This window comes from Dermacentor andersoni, chromosome 2 (genome assembly GCF_023375885.2).
Source record: "Dermacentor andersoni chromosome 2, qqDerAnde1_hic_scaffold, whole genome shotgun sequence".
In the NCBI taxonomy this organism is placed as follows: domain Eukaryota; kingdom Metazoa; phylum Arthropoda; class Arachnida; order Ixodida; family Ixodidae; genus Dermacentor; species Dermacentor andersoni.
Genome location: NC_092815.1, coordinates 126,427,139 through 126,440,328, shown reverse-complemented (window position 1 = coordinate 126,440,328; position 13,190 = coordinate 126,427,139). Strand labels below are relative to the sequence as shown.

Below are 13,190 nucleotides of genomic sequence, written 5' to 3'. Positions count from 1 at the left end.
CACCGTAGCCAAGGCGATCGTGCGTTGGTCGACGTCCTGCCGTGCAGTAACGGTTGTGAGGTCACTCGAACACCACAAGCGGTCACACACAACGCAGGCCATACAAAAGTGGTTCCCCACACACTGCCTCTGAAACCTTGCCGTTGCTCCGATGAAACGTTCGAAGTTTGCGGAGATCGGTGCCACATGGCCGGTTCGCATTTATTTCCGCCTAGCGGTCCTGGCATGTAGCAGGCTTAGGGGACCGCCACTACGGGAGAACGGAAGGAAAGAACAGGATATGCGCAAGCGCTTGGATCGCCGGGAAAGAGAGGGCGGTGCGAACGCAGACATGGCCGGCGCGGGTGAAAGTGTAGTATCTGTTCTTATCAGCTGAATATTTGATACGGGTGGTATTTGTACCTAAGATATTAAACTTATTTTTGCAAGTCGGCGGAGTGCTTGAAGCTTGCTTCACCTCCGCCGCGGGCAGGCGCGGTATTGCGCTATCTTCGGTATCGGCCCAAATTCTCGATCTACACGGCTCGATAGACGCACGCAATTTCTTCCCAGAACCTAGCGAAATACAGCTTCATTGTAAAAAAAAATAAAGAAAAAAATATGGGGTTCTACGTAAAAAAAAAAAAAAGAAACGACCTGATTAGGTGGCAAGCCGTAGTGGGGAAACTCTGGAATAATTTTGACCACTTGGGATTTTTCCCTTTTAGCTTACACCTAAATCTAAAAACACGAGCGCTTTTAGATTTGGTCCCCACTGAAAATGCGGCCGCCGCTGTCAGGATCCGCGCACCTCAGTCAACCTGCCATAATTTAGCAAATGGTCTCTTTAAAGGAATATTTTCGCTTGTGTAACACCGCACTACTGAGATGCACTGAGCAACACTTCTCATTTCAGGCCTTCTATTTTATTTTAACCTTCGACCAGAAGCAAACATAAATAAACAGTGCTAAAATTCCCCCGAATTGCAGCTTTACGTTAGCGCTGATGGAAGCTAGGACGCACGAAGGAAACGATAAACCGTCGCTTTCCAACAACAACAACAACAACAACAACACAAAAAAAAAACACGACTTTCGCGATTTAAACAAACGCCGTAACACAGGGTTCCCCGCAAAAGCGGAGGGGCACGCTGGTTCGCATACGACCACTCGGTGAACACGCCTGCGTATACAAAGGGAACAGCTTTTCAGATGTAGGCGATGCTTGGCTCAGAGTGTGCGAACCGATTCGCGGACACGCACGCACGCACGCACGCACGCACATGCCATGCTCGTCTCAAAGACCTCCCCTTTGATGTCCATGTATAGGACAATACATAGAGGGAAGAACGAAGTAAGGCGGGAAAGGGGGACGGCAAGGGGGAAGCAGCAGGGCTGGCCGAGGAAACGCGATTGCTGCAAGTCTGGGGACATCCGAGCGCGCGCAGAGAAAAGGACGGGCGGGGTGGGGCGGCTTGAGAAGAGGGGCGGAAATGGAGGTCGTGGATACGAGCCCGCGAACGTGCGCTGACGCCAGTGCAGGTAATCCACTTATAGTGGAGCCCGGCAGCGCTTCGGCGTCGCCCCGAGGAAGGACACACCAAACGAGGGAGGAGTGCGCGCGCCTTTCTTGGGGAGACCCTTTAGGGCCCCACAGGGAATGAGCTCGTGGCTCTCGGGCTCCGCGGTTGCGCCGGCTCCTTCGCCGTCAAGGTGTGTTTTCCCCGTCGCGTCAGTTGCTCTCAAATGAGGCGCTCGTCAATTTCTCTCTCCCCTCCCACCCAGTCTTTTCATCAGCCCACGCACTCTTCGTCCCCTCCATCCCCGCTCTCCCGATCCTACTCCCCGTGACGACACCCACTCACCCATTTGTCGTCGTTTGCTTCTACTCTGCACACTGCTATCCGCGGAAATCTGTTTACTCCTCTTAGCGCAGAGTTCGGGAGCCGCGCATCAACAACGCTTCAAAGAAAGAAAAGAAAATTCTAAGAAGCAAGAAATCGAAACTCTCAAGTCAGGTTATGTATGACAAACGTGATCTTGGGCTTAGCGCAGGTCATATAACTACTCTTGCTGAGCGCGAACAAAGAGATCATGTGCAGGCAAACGGAGGACCAACATTTGACCTTTCTATGCGCTGAATGAACCACCTGTGGACTGTATTTTTTTGGTTACGTGTGTTTCTTACATGAACTGCATCGTAAGTTGGCCTGCCTTGAATAACGAATGACATAACGGCGCTGCGCTCACTAATTAAAGCAGTAACCGCGCTAGCTATTTCAAGTGTACCGAGCAGGGATAAACCGTCGGTGAATGCCGGAGCTGGCGAGATGCACCGACTGGTTGTCTCACTGTTCTTTCCGGTGTATTAAAATCAATTGCACCAACGACGTTTAATTCGTGTATATTACCCAGACCAGGGAAAATATTACACTGAATCATGAAAATATAACCGACGTATATGCACAGACTATAAAAAACCTCAACGGAGTACGTCGTTGCTCCCTAATCCCCGGTGTGGTTCCAAGGTCTGGTTTAGACGCTCCACGATAAGGAAATTTGGTTAAAAGGTAAACAAAAACCCGGGGCACTTCGCCGACCAAATAAACATTTAAAAGAAAAGAAGACGTAAGGAAATTAAGCCGCATTTTACTTTTACTGCCGTAGAGCATTTTCAAATGTGATCGATTTCTTTTACAGACATGCGCATTTCCACCTGCTACTCATTTCAATGTCCTGTTTCCTAAAGTAGGGCACACACACACACACAAACACACACACACACACACACACACACAAACACACACACACACACACACGCACCCACACAAACACACACACACACACACACACACACACACACACACACACACACACACACACACACACACACACACACACACACACACACACACACACACACACACACACACAAACACACACACACACACACTTAAACAAGGCGTGGTCTGCACCGGGCGAAAGGCGTCACGAGAGTACTCTGATATTCCTCGGTACACATTTTGAGCAGGCACAACAAGTAAAAAGAGGCTGGAAGACGAGCTTACCATGTAGCGCAGCACGAAATGCCCCTTGTCCCACAAACAATGCTTTAAGCACGTGTTCTGATGCTAAAATATTTAGCACAGAGGTGCAGTATTCTCGAGCTAAAACCGGAAGAACTTCCTAAAATACTTGCAACAGGCTTTGAAGCTCGCAGGTCCTTGTAAAGCCGACTTAGGCGTCCTATGATATGCAGGGCATAACGGATATACCATAGTGACCATAGTTCAACGCGGTCGGTCGGCATAGATAGACGACAGTAGGGCATGTACATTTCTTTTTATTTCTTTCTGCAAGCACTTTAAAACAATGCTACTGACCGAGAACCTCATGCAAAACTGGCAAAGGCATATTTCGTAATAACACTTTGTCGTTATCCAGACGGCTTGGGTAATACTATGCCAATTTTGCTTTACGTTGTATGTTCACGATCCCGACTGGTCAACGCCTGTACTTATGAACCATTTTAGCACACGAATTGCTTTGCGGCACTCCTTTGGACTGCCATCATGACATGTGCGTACGCATCAGCATTCATCCTCGACAAAGGTTCCTTAGAAACGCCCAACCCCGTTATTGCTTGGTCTTGAAGTACAGCTTCCCCGCAGCTCTCGCGACGTGTGAAAAACAGTGTGGCTGCAGATACTTTTTGACTCCATTGAAGTGTTGACGGCATTTTGCAATGTTGCAAAGCGCTTGACAAAAGCAAACCTTCAGGTGAACTGGGTAACCCTGACTTTTCCGCTTTCTTACTTTCTTTGGGGGGAAGGGGGGGGGGAGGCGAAGGGATGGAGGGGGGATGCCCTTTACGTGAAAAATATTGTGGCAATCTTACGTGCATGTTAGATTTACACCTCAACAAAAGTGCGTAAGCAAGTTGGATAGAGAAGAGTAAGACTATGTTCGGCTGGCTATAGCTGGGACTTGATAGGCTCACAGCACATCAAAGCAGTTGCGAATGCCTCTACATGACATCTGAATAAAAGTCTCTCGAGAGCGTAGCATTTATATGCAGTATTGTGGAACGTCGCGCAATTTTTATAATAAAAGAAACTAAGTCCGATGTGTACATCTTTATGCAACAGTCGTGTTCGTCTATCACGAGAATAAAGGTGTGGCTGCAGTGACCACGACAGAATATGCATCGTGTAGCCAGTGCGGCCAACGCTAGAAAGCTTTCCCTAAATGTGGGAATTTTACGTGTTGTCTGGCTAAATGAAGGAATTTGTCCAAATCAAGAAAATTCTTGCGCTAGGACGCGGACGAAAGAAAAACTCGGAGACGTGAGGAATCACTGCGGCACTGCCTCGATGACCGAAACTTGTTACTGAGGACTTGACACCATGCTTTGATTTCCGGATCCACAAATTACCTTAGAGTTGCATGCAAAATATTACTTAAGACCGTAGTGTAGCGGAGTGAATACGTCACGGCAAGTCAATGACAGTGTAAGGGTGCCCTGGGCTCCTTGACGAAGCACTGCTTCTGCGCTTTTGCCGAAAGCCGTGCTGTCGATTTTTTTTTTTTTGTGAACTTCAAATTAATTATTCATCTGCACCCAGCGAAATAAACGTATGTTGGAACACGATACTAGGCAGGACAGGCACATTTAGGCGTATGTTGACACATACATATCGAGAAGCTGGATAAGACACTTTTGGCGCTCAGCAGCTCAAAACGGTCCACAATACGCACGCGTGAATTAAAATTCATCGGGAAGCTCCCATAGGGAGAGCAACTTTGGATATTTGGATAGAGTGCTAGTGGTCTTGTGTTTCGACAAGCTTGGGCGCAAAGGAATTAAAAAGAACATTAACCACATATCTGTGTACTTCGCTGCAAAGGACGAGTAACACACGGTGGCGCTAAGTAAGCACGTTTTATGCATGTAAGAAAAGCTTATTTCACATCTTTTACATTGGTCTCTTAGATTGGCACACACTTTGAACACTGCTACTTCTGTAAGCGAGGTCCGGTGCCTATCTTCCTTGCTATTTGAATAAAGCCCCTCATCCATCTAAGCACTTTTTTGTTTGTCCGAACTCGTTTTCAGTGTATAGCGAAGTAAAAACGTGCAGACGTGCTCTGGTGAATCTGTCTTCGAGCATAATGTTGCTGTGTTAGAAGATCGATTCGACAACATTTCAGCCTACCTGTAGTGATTTCAACTTTTAGAGATTTCAAAACGAACTCAGAAATTAATTTAAACTACGAAATTTGCAGTCAATTTTCGTACTACGCAAACACGTAATTACCTTTACAGAAAACGCATTATCAAACTGAGCACCGCAACTAAAAAACTATAGGCTCAGTAGTACAAGTTCAAAAGTATAAACTTTGCCTCAAGCGATATAACCTAATTTGTTGCTGTTGATATGTACAGCTAGCACAGTATTTCGGTGAACAGCCCCCGAATACAAGTGAACTACAAGCTCGCCAGTCTTATCTCTTTCTTATGCAATAGAACACTGTTCGTCCTTAGCAGCGACGCTGGGGAATACATCATCGCACAGAAAAATCATGTCTTGATTGAGTACAGGTATTACTGACTGTCATTGCAACGTCGGGTAAAGTTAGTGGTCAATTCTAAGGTCCTGCTAGAAGCCTTTTGCGAACGTTTCTTTCTTTTTTCTTTGTACATATGGCTTGCGACAAGTCCATCGTAGCAGAAAAAAGAAGTGATCTTTCGCCTTTCCTCTGAGTAGACGAGAAGCACTTGTGACGCTCTGGCCTCTCTTTTATTGATCTCACTGGTCTTCAAGATGAAACAAATCCCAGCATTGTGGCCCAATAACTCCAAGAGAGCTGAAGTAAGATTTGCACAGAAGAGCTACTCCCAGCAAAACGCGAGAGTGAGCAGAGAACGCGGTCCAGCGACTGAGATGAACGCAGTTGGTGAAACCCGCAGTCGACACCGCTGTGCCGTTGCCCGAGGCCACCGGGCCCCAAAAATAGAAGAATGACAAGCTGCACTCCTCCAGCGCGCATGAATCGTCCAAGAAGCCACCACAGAGGCGGACGACAAGCAGTTGCAGGCCGCGTGAGAGTTATGGGCAAGATAAAAGAAGGCGAAGGAGTTCCTCCATTCCGGGACCACGGTTCGCGCTCCCTGGGGCAATCAATAACGTCTCCTCGAGATAGGTAACACTAGCGTGAGCTATCGCGCGCACTCCCGGGCTCGGGTAGTCGCCAGGTGTGCGCAGTCATGCGGTCCCGGCCATTGGAGATGCTTTTTCAACCCCGAAAAGGCGTAGCTTGTGCCTGTGTTTCTTTCATTGTTTCTTGGGCTACGGCATTCCCGGGCGCTACAAGGGGCAAAATGAATGTGCGTGCGAGAAGCGACTGTTCGTAGAACGATTGGCCATTCAGGTCAAAGGACGTTCGTGAACGGTGGTGCTGTGGTGTAATTACTGGCGGACTCCTGCAACGACTCTATCAGAACGGGTCGCCCTCTCGGCGTGCCACCGACCGCCTACTAGGTGCTATCTGGTGGGCAAGATAGTTGTTAGTGGGCCGCTGGAGAAGTATCATTAAAGTTGCATGTGCGGCACTCGACACTTCACTCGACACCGCATAGGCGACAGCCGACACGAAGTGGAAGGTCAACAGAAATATGATCTGAGGGCTGCGAGAAAATTGCTCTCATAGAGCGAGAACGTTCCACTTTTGTTAGTCGCAACCGAGCTACAGAAGATGCACTTATGTGGCAACGAAAAGATTGTGACTACTTTCTTTCCGTTGATTATTTGTGTCTCGTCCCTGTTAATAAAAGATAATTGCCGTCATGGACTACCGCCTGTGCCGTCTGAACTGAGCAAATGAAATATAAATAATATTGAGACCCGTTTGTACACAGGCATCCCATCATGTCGGCGTGCAGGATATAAAAAAATTGATCTGTTATTGTTTTAACGAAATGGCTGCTCAGACATTCGGAAACCATTATGACTTTAAGAACGAGTAGTGTCGCACCCTTCTTTCCTTACCCTACACAGCTACCCTCGTTCGACCGGCCACTAACTAGCTCACTCACCTAATCGACTAATCGCTCAGTCAATCACGGACCTAATCAATCAATTATTCAATCAATCAATACATTATTAAGTCATTTAGTCAGTACTTACTCGGTCGATTAATCGCTTGCTACACACACAGTGTACTGCCATTTTTAAATTATTGAACAATTTATACAGCCCTTAGTGGCGGGCGAATTCAAAGTAACAAAAAAAAAAATGCTTTTACTTCGCTCACTACTGGTTGTTTTTTCGTCACATTAAAATAAACAGAAGTCCACCTCCTAGCTCCTCCTTACCATTTTGAAGAAATGAACTACACCCGTCTAAACAAATATTTTGCGACCTGTAAAAATTCAGAAATTCATCGTCTAGGAATACTGCTATCGTCAAGTTTCCATGTGCACGTTCGTGCTCCACATAGGTTGCCATATCCGATATTGTATCCATTGTGCATCTCTGTTTTCTAAAACCTGCTAAGTGGTTGGACAACACATCCGTTTCATTACCCCACCACAGAAGTCGCTCGTCACTAATTTTCTCGATTACTTTGCATAAACAACTTGCCAGACTAACTGGGCGGAAGGATTCAAGGCACAAGGACGTTTCAGCCTGTTTCAAAATTGGGATGATTCGAGCGACTTTCCGACAGTCAGGTAGAGTTTCTTCTATCCATAGGTTATTATAGATGTCTGAGAGATCATATGCACCTGTCGGCCCGAGGTTTCTTAGCATATTGTACGTAACGCCGTCTGGCACAGAAGCAGACTTTTGGCGACATGATGCAATTGCACATTGGAGCTCGCTTAATGTGAAAGCAGGATCTAACTGAGAATGTTGTACCCAATAGCAAGAAGCAATTTTCTGCTTAGCTAAAACTATTGAGTTGTCGAATTCTGCACATTGTGATGAAAAAGCAGGCCTGGAAATAAGCCCGCAAAATTCATCTGCAACTGTTATCTCACACGTGTCTCGAGCTACAGCGAGAGCACGAAATGGGAAGCTCTGTGTTACAGGTCCGCTTAAATAACGAATTATTAGAAAAATTCGTAGGACAGACGTGTGAGGAGACAGCATGCCGCAGAAATCGCGCCAGTACCGTTTGCCTAAATTTTCCATGCGTCTGCGCATTGCATTGTGTATTTTCTGAGCGTTTTTATATGTTTATAAACTTCCGTTCCGTAGGTACGCTTTTTGTATCGGCGTCTGATGGTTCTTAAGGTGTTAATACCCTCCGTCAACTGCAGCACATTCTTTTGGAATTGAGACCTTTTTTGTACATATGTTCGCATTATCCTGCAAAAATTCAGTAAATATTTCAAGCGTTGTACGTTGATTAATTTTATCCCTTAGGCGGTACCAAAAATCTTACCATTTGGTTAGGCTGCTGTAACGCCTGATATCACTGTGCATGCTAGGGTGATATACAAGGATAGGAAAGCGATCACTTCAGCGTGTTTTCATATCCGTTGTCCATCCCACACTGTTCCCTCGATCTTGTGAACACAGGGTAACATCTGTGCAGTTTCAATAATTATATCCACGAAGAAATCTATGAGATTCCTCGTTTAAAACAGTCCAGTTGAATTATTCTATGGCGCACTCAATAGCATTCCGACGTGCATCACAATGATCACTGCCCAAGATAATGTTGTGTGCGTTGAAGTCTCCATATAAAAATACATTAGAATGAGCTATACTGATGATGTCCACTAGCGCTTCTAGTGAAATACAGTTTACAGGTTGTAGATAAAGATTAATCACTGTTACCTATACAGCTTACCAAGGGATACCTTACATGCGATGAATTCCGGTAAGTCTGAATCACTGGACTGAATTTGATAAGATGGTAATTCCTTTCTGACGCACAGGAGCACTCTGTTAACAGCACCTTGACGAGACGTCTTGTATATCACATAATTCGAGAGGCGAAAATCGTCACTGATTCCCGCCTCTTGAATGTAATGTATTCGAAAGTTGTATTGTACAAGCAACTTACGAAAGTCAGCACACTTCCTTCGAAGACTGTTGGCATTCCACTCAAATATGGAGACATTTTTGTAGCTGTTATTCATGTACTACTTGCCGAAGTTTTGGCCCGGAATGTGGGCACAATAGGGCTTTTAGAGGCAACAAGGCTTTCACTTCTGGTAGGCTTATTCCTTCCTGCAGAGAAGATAGGAATACCCTAAGAGCTGCGAAAAGCATTGGTAAAATCAGTTCCGTCACCGATGCGGTGGTATGTTCGCTATTAGCTGGCGTTACTTCTGCAGAAGGCGCAAAAGGTCGCTGAGAATAATGTGTGCGAATATTGGAGTGCTCTGGTGTATTACTTTCTGCCTGTTGTTACTTTGGGGAACATATTGCAATTGCGGGATTTGCGCTATGCACCTCTTGCTCAATGAATCTCTACTCATAAAGTATCGCGAGATAGACCAGCATTATTAGCTCCTTTCGCGGCAATCGCGTGCGCGCTGCCATGTTTAATCACGTGGTGGCGCGTGCATTGCTTGTCTCAACTGCCTCCGTTGCCTCCGCGTTTACAATGGGTGCGTATGACGCCGGTGCGGCTTAGAAAGCCTTTGTTTAGGGAGATGTCATACACGGTGACTTGGTGGACGACACGAAACTTCGGCCACAGCTCCAGGAAACACGCAAAAGCGCTTTGGGAGCTGATTAAATTATGTCGAAACCCGCGAGCAGCGTATATGGTGCTTGTTTTAAAAGCGAGGCTCAATATGTCTTCCACGCTATCCAAACATTCTGCTCATGAATTGAATAAGAATTATTGTGTTTTGTTCCTCGTTCTTTATTTGGCAAATATTTTGAAGCAGCGGCTTGTCACATTTCTGACTCAGTAAATTTCCTTGGCGCGGTTACCATCTGATTATTTCTGCCTAATCGCTTGCGGGTGTGCTCCGTTCCGATAGATTTTTGTTCTTGCTGCGCGCAGCGCCTGAAACGTAGCCATTTTGTACATTGTAATACCTTGTAGCAAATATGTATTATCGCTAGTAACTCGCTTATCCTTGTGGGCCGTCACAAAATATTGGTGAGCTATCGGTGTAATCCGTCATTTATTCTGCGTATATGGTGCGCATACATTCGAGTGTGCACCCATTACTTACTGACACGTTGGCGAAAGAGTGGGCGTTAGATTGCGTGCCAGGTGTGGTTGATGTGTGTAGGTACTTTGCGCAAAACGTGGTATGACGGGAACCGGTGATACACCCTTTGTCATTGTTTAACGAGCGGTACTCACTCTTGCCGACGTTCCGGGGCTGAATCACTTTCCTTGAAGACCCGCCGTAGTTGCTCAGTGGCTATGGTGTTGCGCTGCTCAGCACGAAGTCGCGGGATCGAATCCCGGCCACGGCGGCTGCGTTTCAATGTTGGCGAAATGCGACAATCCCTGTGTACTTAGATTTAGGTGCACGTTAAAGAACCCCAGGTGGTCGAAATTTCCAGAGACCTCCACTACGGCGTGCCTCATAACCAGAAAGTGTTTTGGGCACGTAAAACCTCATAATTTAATAAATGAACTTTCTTTGAAGATTAGCGATACAACTCTGGCGGATGAGCAAATTTCTGTGTCCTCGAAGAAAGCCACACATCTCGAAGTGCCGGCAACACGTATGGACAGTTGCAGCAACGGTCCAGGAACTTCGCTGGACAGATTCATTGCATTACTTAATATACCGATCACTATTTTTGCAGCCGACTACTGCACGTCTTCAATCCTGATGGTTCAATCCGACATGATTGGGGCACAGTGCGTTAGCGAAAACTCAGTTGCATTTCCGACCGCTGGTTGCACAGAAGCAAGGTGGAAGCAGTACTGCTTTCGTATTCATGTGCTGTCGCTGAGGCAACGTGCGTCGTGCCGTTGAAAGTGCCATCTCGTTTCTCTAGAACAAAGTGCCCCTCGAAAAGGGTCCATAGCATTGTGATATCCGTCCACCAAAGTTCGGCCTCCGCGCATCCGCGACAGCGGCGGCGTTGCATTAGCCTCTCTACAATGCCTGAACAAGTCGTTGTGTGTCACTTTGAAGCAGACATTCAATAAACACAAACTCGTGTTTCGACTGTTCATGCACTCACACAAAGCTTCGGTGTATATAAGTTCCAACTCGTTGGATCTGCTATGTTTTTCCCCTAAGAGCCTCTTGTGTGCTTAGTGGCATAAAACACTGGTTTGTGATAATAAGGATGATGCGGTTGTATTTCCGGATTACACTCTCTTTGGCATTCCTTATCAAATTCTGGGAATAATCGTGTTGTTTTACGAACACTCCCCCTGTGTGCTGTCAAATGATTATCCCATGCGGATTTCATTTGGCTGCTCTTTGAGCAGCGCTAATGGGACGTCGCGATGATGGTGCGAGTTTCAGTGAGCGTTCATGCATCGCGTTTTAAGCATTGTGCAGCTTGCGCAGCTCGATGTTCGATAGTCAATACATAGCCGTACAGAGACTGTATGCGTGTCGTAGTGGGAGGACCATAGCTGACGCGCTCGTCGTGTTCTCATGCAAAGCGGCCGCTTTGCATGACCAAAGGGGCGAGCCGGCTCGCCCCTTTGGTCGCCTTTCATCTGGTTCCCGCGGTTTCATTTGCCTAATGGTTGTATGCCGACTGTGGAGCCGCACCTCATAGGGATAGTTGTTCTGTGCAGTACGCCAAAAGGGATTACAATGTTGGTCCGACGAAAGCACAAACACGTGTCGGCGCCCGCTCAATTTGATCAAATGCCAGCGGTAAAGTCGCTGGGCGAGTTATCAAAGTATTCTTAGAACAACTACGGGTATCGTCCCTATGTACGAGCAGACTTCGAGATTAACGCAAATTTTGCTGCATGAACAGCGCTTCTTAATTCGTTGTTGTAAAAGCCTTTAGGCAGACCATTCTTTCACATTATGAAGGCAGCTTCTACACGCTCTGCGTCCATCTATGCGTGTAATGTAGCGAGAACGTACGGTAAGCGGGAAGTACGGTTAATGTGAAAGAGAGGGCTAATGCGAGTCACGAACCCTAATTGCTGAAAAAGAAATTGTGGCTTAAGTTAGTTCGTCATTCGGTCAACGGCTCTTTTTACAACCCACACCCACACTTGCAACCTTGCTTGAGTAACGCCCTACAACATTCAACACACGCGTTCCCTCGCTTTTTAACGCGGGAAGATACCATGTTTATCGTGCAGACACTATAGCTTCATGCTTCGTGGCATGGGCTCCAGGTGTGCAGCGGGAATATTTCAATGCGTTGATTAGCCAGGATGGAGCAAGGCGACCACTTAACGTGTTTGCAGTTGGTGCTCAGTCCCAAATGTCACTAGTCTATTTCGTGCTGTAACAACCATTGCGAATTGTGAGCGTCAGTCGAGAAGGAAGAGAACACGGTGGTAGCAGGAACAAGACAGGGGTCATAGCGCTTGTACCGGTGTCTTTTTCCTTGTGGATGCTATTCGTCGCGTTCTACATTCACAAGCGTGAAAAACTATTTTACATTGTCGACCATTTGCGGTGGTGTCTGTTCAAGGCGCATAACTAAATAGGTCCGTAACACACAACATTAAAGTCGAATGCTAGGGTCTTTCACACCGAAACTACGATATAATTACTAGGCACGCCGTAGTGGGGGACTCTGGATTAATTTTGACGAGCTCGAGTTCTCTAACCTGTACCTAAATCGAAGTGCACGAGCGTTTTCGCATTTCGTCGCCGTTGAAGCACAGCCGGCTCGGCCGGAATCCACCCCGCGACCTATGGCTTAGCAACGCAACGCCATAGCCACTAAGCTAAGACAAAACATGTCTTTTCGGTGTAAGGAACTGAAGGCAGGGATTTTCGCAACACTCTTTAGTGTATAGCTGCTGCAGCACCGGCATACGTCATGCAAAGGTCGCGGTTTTCATATTGCGAGCGACGTGCTTTCTTTCGTTAATTTTACGCTATAGTTCCTGTATTTTCCACGTAATAAAAATGTAATAAACAGAATGTAGGCATCTTTTGTAATACAATGTAGAAATGCTGCTGCACACTTTCTTTTTTTTTTTTTTTTTTTTTGCACAGTTACTATTTGCACTCTTCCGCGGTTACTACACTGTCATTCTAGTGATTTCTCGCCCCTTCTAATGCA

The 13,190-nt window shown here is 46.5% G+C and overlaps 1 non-coding gene across 1 annotated transcript; it reads left to right on the top strand.

Moving 5' to 3' along the window:
• Positions 1-322: 322 nt before the first annotated feature.
• On the top strand, positions 323-511 carry LOC126541411 (U2 spliceosomal RNA). The gene has a single exon (XR_007601649.2). It is a non-coding gene; the product is annotated as a U2 spliceosomal RNA (small nuclear RNA).
• The last annotated feature ends 12,679 nt before the right edge of the window (positions 512-13,190 follow it).